At 39.5% G+C, this 8619-nt stretch overlaps 1 pseudogene; it reads left to right on the forward strand.

The window, feature by feature from the left end:
* Positions 1–3158: 3158 nt before the first annotated feature.
* Positions 3159–3720, forward strand: LOC102438781 (annotated as a pseudogene).
* The last annotated feature ends 4899 nt before the right edge of the window (positions 3721–8619 follow it).

Here is an 8619-nt window from a genome sequence, read left to right on the forward strand (position 1 = left end):
TGGAGCACAGGAGAAATCTGCCAAATACCATCAGTCTTACTTCATCTTCCCATTCTGCACAAAGGTTCAAAATGTAAAGAGCTTTCTTGGATTGCAGTAGCTCATTGGTTGTTCATACATTTACATAAAATGGTCTCCAAACTTTTTAAAAAAATGAAAACATATAATGACATTTATGACTCACCTGGATAATCCAAGTAATCTTCCCTTCTCAAGATCCTATTTGCAAAGACAGATATGGGATGTGTTTTATTCATATTTTTATTCCCAGTACTTAACACCAATAGGCATTCAACAAATGTTTAAAGGGTGGTTGGGTAATAAATTGAATTAAACACTCTCATCTTGCGATATTGTTTGTTTATTCATTCCACAAACATTTATTGATCATTATTATGTATCAGAAACTGCACTGTCATCATAGGATGTAAAAGAACAAAACAAACACAGCTTTGCCCTCGTGGAACTTGAATTCTAGTGGGATAATCAGGCATAACAAAGGGCACATATAAATAAACGTATAACTACAGTGTGATAAGGGTCAGCAAAGGAAAGAGCCAGGATCGATGAGAAAGAATAAATGGGTAGAGATCAGCAAAGGCCTCTGTGTGGGAGTGACATTGTACGCTGAGAGCTGAAGGATGAATTACAGGTAAGTGAAGGGTGGGTGGATTATTCCAGGGGGCAATAAATGCACAGTCCATAAGGCAATAAAGACATTAGTGAGTTCAAGGAACGAAAGGAGTCCAGAGAAGATGGAGTGTATGGTAGAGGGATCTGGGAGGGGTACTGGCAGGGCAAATAATGAGGCTTTGGCATCACATTGTTGATTTAAATTTTATCCTTGACACGATAGGAATTTAAGGACATCTTTGGTGGGCTGTTATCCAACCTACAACAGTATTATTATAAAAATAGAATGACCACCCTTGCCCTGTGGCTCAGTTGGTTGGAGCATCATTCCATACACCAAACGGTTTTTGGTTCAATTCACGGTCTGGGCACATATCAAGGCGGCAGGTTCAATCCCCAGTCAAAGCAGGCATGGGAGGCAACCGATCAGTGTTTCACTCACATCGATGTTTCTCTCTCTCTCTCTCTCTCTCTCTCTCCTTTCCTCTCTCTCTCAAATTAATAAACATATCCTCAAGTGAGGATAAAAAAATAGACTTACCCTCAGAAATCCATTAAAAGGGTCTCAGGGACCGCAGAGTTTCTAGTGGGCTGCTCTATAAAGATCCAGAATAATAGTGACTTAAACAAACCAGGAATCTTTTTTTCTCTATATAGAATTAAACATCAGAAGTTCAAGGCTACCATGGCGGTTTCACAGTGTCAGACACCCAGAATCCTTTCTCTGTGTTCTGCCTTAATTTGTAGGATTCAAGTTGGGCTTGTCTTCAAAAGAGTTACCTTTACCTGTATAATTACATGTCCCAAGTCTATTCAAGGGGAAGAAGGAAAAGGTGGGAGGAGTGCATGCCTCGTCTTTCTAAGAACAAGACTCAGAACTTGCATTCATGTCTTCTGCTCATATCCTATTGACCAGCTCTGGTCATGTGGTCACACCCAGCTGCAAGGGTGCTTAGAAAGGTAGACTTTCGCTGGGCCATCATGGATTCAGCTAAAAATTCTTCTGGAACCAAGTAGTCTCACCTCAGTTCTCATTTAAAAAATAAAAATCTAATCTGATGATAGAGATCACTAAGGCCAGCAGAGCCAAGAAATTCTCAAAGGAATGACGCCAGACCAAATCTTACCCAAAGCCTTTTTTTAAATATTAAAATCTATTTGATTTGGGATTTCAGTTACTTGCAGCCAAAGCTATCTGGTTCAGTAATGATACAGTATTTCCCCAACCCAAAAGTGAGAATACTGGATTTTACAAGTTCATATGCATAAAGGGAAGGATTTAAAACTGGAGCCCTGACAAATAAATTAGGGGTAAATGGTCACTAGTTTTAATACAAGCTTCTTATTACTGAAAATTCAATAATCAAAAAAAATTTTAGAAGCCTTGAGCACTATGGATTAATTAGTCTAACTTTACCTGGACAAGCCATTAGGTATAATTCAACACAAAACTAAGAATGTCTTACCGGCACAGCGTCTTCATGGTATCAGGAACCTTGGCTCCTTCCATCTTGTTCTACTTTTCCTAGAGTGGTTGCCTGTATCCACATGCTCACAAATAACTTGCCACCACATCTGAAGTCTCCTCAGCAGGAAAAAAATGAAAGGAAGATCATTTCATGGTCCTTTAAGGGAAATAATCAAGAAAAATAATCTATTACTAATCCCTTGGGTTTTACTAAAAAGAAGAAAAAAGAAAAGAAACAAGGGTAATTGTTTACATAATTTATATTGAATTTCAAAACAATCTTTTATTCCCAAAGCTATGAAATAAAACATTGAATTATCGTAGGGTTTGGGGAAAAGTTGAGGTGGACACACATTTTAGCAACCAATGTTGAATGTATAGAAGAGAAAAATCCCAGCAAATTTCTTAGAAAATCACATAAAAATGTGAGATGCTAATTTCTGTTATATGAACCAGGGATCTTACAATCAGTATCTTAAAACTTCAAATAGATAGGGAAATGTCCAATTCACACTCTTGGATGTCAAATTTTCACAGAAAAAACATCTAAGAATTTGAATGTGAGGAAATGATTTTTTCAAATTAACAGGAAAAAAGGGATAAGGACAAAAATGAACACTTGCAAGCAGGTGTTCAAGGGTTGTCTCAGGCTACATTGCTGAGCCTGGTCTACTAATATCTTAATAGCATGCTTTGGAAGAGGAACTGTATAGTCAAATCTCTATTTACCACAACATTGCTTTGGTTGGTGAACAAAAAGACTAGCCAATGTGTGACGCTGGGGATGTTAGAGCCGCCCGCCTCGCCTGCAGAATCAGGCCTACTCTCCTCTTGCCCTCGCTGCCTCTTGCTAGAAACAGATATTTGCTGAGAGAAACAGGCAGTTTCCCTTTTACCCCTACACACACACACACACACACACACACACACACACACACACCAGGGTTGAGAACCTTATGGATGGCAAGAAGATAAGAGGCTGCTGAAACTGAGAGCAAATATTAAAAATGACCCACAGGACTCACCCCCCCTCCCACACCCCACATCTACAATGAGGATGAAGACCATCTTCAGCAATCAGACTGTTGACATTCCAGAAAATGTCAATCTCACTCTGGAGGGAAGCACAGTTGTTGTGAAGTGTCCCAGAGGCACCCAGAGGAGGGACTTCAATCACATCAATGTAGAATTCCGTTTCCTTGGAAAGAAAAAGATGCTCCGGATTGACAAATCGTGGGAAAATAGCAAGGAACTGACTACCATTCACATCATCTGTAGTCATGTACAGAACATGATCAAGGGTGTTACACTGGACTTCCTTACAGAATGAGGCCTGTGTATGCTCATTCCCTATCAGGAGAATTGTTCTCTCGTTGAAATCAGAAATGTCTTGGGTGAAAAATACACCTGCAGGGTTTGGATGAGGTCAGGCATTGCCTGTTCAATATATCAAGCCCACAAAGATGAGTTAATGCTTGAAGGAAATGACATTGAACTTGGATTCAGCTGTTTTGATTCAGCAAGCCATGGCAGTTAAAAACGAGGATATCAGAAAATTTGGGAAGGGTATCTATGTTTCTAAAAAAGGAAGAGTCAGCAGGCTGATAAATAAGTTCTAAGTTGTCCAGCTACAGAAACAGCAAGAGGCCAGATGATTCCTCAGATTATTTGTGATATTTTAAAGATGTAATATAAGCTGTGTTTTGAAAAAAAAAAAAGTTCCACAGGGGAGAAAGAAAAAACAAGCCAATGGATGGAACACTCTTTGGAGATTTATAGAGCTTTTTCAGAGCTCTATAAATGTGTAAAGAAGTAGAAGATAACATGTAGGGTTGGTAAGTAATTTAGTTAAATTTAAAATAATGAGTTTTTGAGCTAGCAATTAGGATTCTAAGGTATGTAGAATTCACAATAGCCTGTCACTTGATCTTGGCTGCCTTTTCTTGCTGAGTTAACTTGGATCAGATAGGTGTTCTAGTAAAATATCTCTTACTGTTACTGGAAGTTTAGAGAATAGTCAATGGCAATCCTGTTTCCTTTTGTTTGTTTTTTTCTAATAGAGCAATGGAGCACTAACTGCAAATACCTAAAAGTCAATTATTAATTCATTTTAGTGAATTTTGTCAAGAAAACTCCTCCTTTTTCAAGAAAGGGAGTCATTTTTCTTTCCCTTTCATACCCAACTGCCCATGACTTATGTGTTCTCCCCACTCTGTTCCTCACATTTTGATTATATGGTATTAAAGTTGGCAGTACTAACCTAATCTCTTCATAATGAATTCAGCAAGATCCAATGATTACAAATAGTAATACTAGTACAAGGAGTTCTTAAACTTACAATAGGTTGACTTACTCAAAAAGGTATAATAAATCAAAAGATTGTGAATCAAATCTGATTTTCTCATAGGAACAATGCTGCAATAACAGGGTTATACTTTTTCTTTCTAGAACTGACCACAGCATCACATAACCAATTCTAAACTATATGCCTACATACTCTACAATAATACACTTTCTAATGTGTACATAAATCAATTGCCAATGCAGTCTAATGGTCAAAGTATAAGAATTGCATTTATTTAAGAGGGCCTGTGGAGAATTTTGGCAAGATGAGCAGTGAGGCACTGAGGGAACAGTTGAGCACTCCAAGAAATGATTGTGCCCGGGGCTCAGGAGACAGAGTGGTTCCTGGGAAATGATCTCTGTCAAGTGAGATAAGATAAGTTCACCATTCAGCTTCACTCACCAGAATGGGGAGGGCCTGAGGGTTGGTCATGAGGAAAGAAATGAGAATCTGAGGTCTTAGGTACCTAGTTGTACCAGATGGTATCTCCTTTTATCCAAGCTTTCCTTGGTTCTGGGAACCTTATATGCAAGGCGTATCTGCTGTGCTCATTTAAACTACGATTTGCTTCTAGTTTCTCTGTTTTTGGCAATTGGAATAGCAGCGTCTGCCCATCCTAAGAGCACATACAGAAGAAAAGTGGAATTGTCACCTTGTTCCCACCAAAACCTATAAAAATCTTCAAAGGCCTTTGTTTTTAAACAGATACAAAATGGTAAAAAGGTTATTATAGTTTTTCTTCTTAACCAAATCTATTGACAAAACCAAAAATTTTATCTTAATTATTTATTGATTAGCCTTGTTTGTTGACAAGTAACATTGGGGTAATAAAAGGGGACTTCATTATTCTGTATATTTCCATAAAATGTAATACTTTTTTTTTTTTTACAATAAACATATGTAACTTTTGTGCCAAAAGAAGTAAAAATGGAATGTGGACAAGGTAGCCTGGATGTTGTTGCTGCTATTGTTTGCAGGGGTTCGGTCAAGATGGCTAAATAGGTAAACATGGTACTCAGAACCTCCCACTATCACATCAAAATTACAATAAAATTACAGAATAACCACCATTCAGAACTGCCTGACAACTAGCTGAACAGAAGTCCTATAATGAAGGATATAAAGAAGAAACCATATTGAGACTGATAGGAGTGGCCGAGACTCAGAACAAGCTGGTTCCACACTCATGTGTGGCAATTAAAAACCGGGAGGTATATCTCCAATACAAAGGTGCCCCTGAGGAGCAATGGGTCCTGGCTGCACATCAAAACCCTTAATCCAGGGTTCCAGTGCCAAGCAGAGAAGTCTCCAAAACTTCTGCCTTTAAAGACCAGCCAAGATAGTGGCTGAGTGAGACGGAGCGCTGCTAGAGTTTCAGGTGTTCCTCTTCAAAGGCCCACACATAGACTTAGTTGGACTCCCTCCCTCTGAGCTACAACACTGGGGCAGCAGTTTGAAAGGCACCAGGGACAAAGGGGGAGGAAATTAATTGTCTGACATCAGGACAGGGCTGGAGGGGCAGCTTTCTCTCAGAGAGAAGTGCTGGCAGAGGCCACTCACTGTTCCTTTTCTGAGTCCTCACCCCGCAGAGCTGGCAGGTGGGCACCATATCTGAGTCTCCATCAACCTGGCTAACACTGTTTGCCTTGCCCTGGTAATTCCCTGAAACCTTGCCCCACCCAACTTACAGCTGTTTTCATAGCTTTTCCTTACAAATGGCCTCTCTTGGCTCATGCTGTGGATTTTCATAAAAATCTCTCAAACAAGCAGCATCTGGCCTCTGTGTACCCCATACCCCTTGCTAAGTGGCCTAGGCCTGGCACTAATGGAAGCCAGCCTTAGTTCACAGCTCGGCCTCGCCTGGGCACCTCCAAGCCCAGCACAAGTAGCAGCCATCTGCAGATCAACCTGTAGCTCATGCCGAGTGGCCCCAGGCCGGGCACAGGTAGTGGCTGACTTTGCACCTCCTGGGAGGCCCCAAAGCCAGTGTACTGGGTGGACAGCTTCAGACATCACCAATAAGCATATGTAACTTTTGTGCCAAAAGTTACAGCCCAATTGCCTCCATGAGTGACGTACTCAAGGGACCAACTCAGTGGGCACCAAAGTTTTGCTGAAGCATATCCTGCTCTGTGAGGTCGGCCTTTGCACAGCAGCTCTTGTGCTATAGTTGCAGACAATATTTGCAGCTGATGGGCCTGGAGATCAGTTCCTCTCAGTGACATGTCAACAACAATCAAGGATCAACTACAGCAGGAGGGTGCACACAACCCACACAGGGGTTGCACCTGGAGTGCCCAACTTGGGTGACTCAGGAGGCTGTGCCATTGGGCCCACAGGACACTTACTACTTAAGGGCACTCTACCAAATCTGGGAGACATCACAGCTCTAACTAATACATAGAAACAAACACAGGGAAGCAGCTAAAATAAGGAGACAAAAAAAATAGTCCCCAAGTAAAAGAATAGGAGAAATCTCCAGAAAAAGAACTAAATGAAATGAAGGCAAGCAAACTACCAGATACAGAACCCAAAACAATGTTTATAAGGATGCTCAAGGCACTTAGTGAGAACTTCAACAGTGTAAGAAAGGACGCAGAAACCATAAAAAGAATCAGTCAGTAATGAAAGATACACTAACCAAAATGAAGAATAAGTTACAGGGAATCACAGTAGAGTAGATGAAGCAGAGAATCAAATCCATAATTATGAATATAAGGAAGCAAAAAACACCCAATCAGAACAGAAAAAAAAATATCCAAAAATTTTAGGATGGTGTAAGGAGCCTCTGGGACAACTTCAAGTATACCAACATTTGCATCATGGGGGTGCTGGAAAGAGAAGAGAGTGAACAAGGAATTGAAAACCTATTTGAAAAAAATAATGCTGGAAATTTTACCTAACCTGGGGAAGGAAATAGACATACAAGTTCAGGAAGCACAGGGTCCCAAGCAAGATGAACCGAAAGAGGCCCACACCAAGACACATCATAATTAAAATGCAAAAGATTAAAGATAAAAAGAGAATCATGAAAGTAGCAAGAGAAAAGCAGTTAGTTACCCATAAGACTGTCAGCAGATTTCTCAGCAGACACTTTGCAGGCCAGAGGGAATTGACACGGAATATTAAAAGTGAAGAAAAGCAAGGACCTACAACCAAGATTACTACCCGGTAAGGCTATCATTTAGAATCAAAGCACAGATAAAGAGCTTCCCTGACAACAGCAACAACAACAAGGAAAACAACAACAACAAGAGCTAAAGGAGTTCATCACCACCAAACAAGCATTACAAAAAATGTTAAAGGGTCTTCTTTAAGAAGAAAAAACATATCAAAAGAATGAAAAACAAAATGGCAAGCAATACATGTCTATCAATGATTACTTTAAATACAAATGGACTTAATGTTCCAATCAAAAGACATACAATAACTGAATGGATAACAAAACAAGACCTTTATATATGCCGTCTATAAGAGATTCACTTTAGATCAAAAGACACACACACAGGCGGAAAGTAAAGGAATGAAAAATATATTTCATGAAAATGGAAACAAAACAAAAAGCTCAGGTGGCAAACAAAATAGACTTTAAAACTAACTCTGCTTCTGGGTATTTATCTGAAGAAACCCAAGCCACCAAATCAAAAAGACATATACATCCCTATGTTTACTGCAGCATTATTTACAATAGCCAAGATGTGGAAGCAACCTAAGTGCTCATACATACGTGAATGGGTAAAGAAGAAGTGATGCATTTATGCAATGGAATATGATTCAACCATAAAAAATAATGAAATCTTGCCATCCGCAACAACATGGATGGACCTAGGGAATATTATGCTAAGTGAAATAAGTCAGACAGAGAAAGACAAATGCCAGATGATTTCACTTATACGGTATGTGGAATCTAAAAAACAAAATAAACAAACAAGCAGAACAGAAATAGACTATAGATACAGAGAATATTTTTATGGTTGCCAGATGGGAGAGGGATTAAGGAATGGGTGAAAAAGGTGAAGGGACTACAAGGAAGGAAGTACATATTGGTAGTTACAGAATAGTCATGGGAATGTAAAGTACAGCATAAGGAATATAGTCAATAATCTTATATAATAAAGAGCTAATATGCTAATTAGACCGAACAGCAGAACGACTGTCCAGACAACCTTCTGGA

The sequence above is a fragment of the Myotis lucifugus genome, unplaced genomic scaffold (assembly GCF_000147115.1).
Source record: "Myotis lucifugus unplaced genomic scaffold, Myoluc2.0 scaffold_18, whole genome shotgun sequence".
In the NCBI taxonomy this organism is placed as follows: Eukaryota; Metazoa; Chordata; class Mammalia; order Chiroptera; family Vespertilionidae; genus Myotis; species Myotis lucifugus.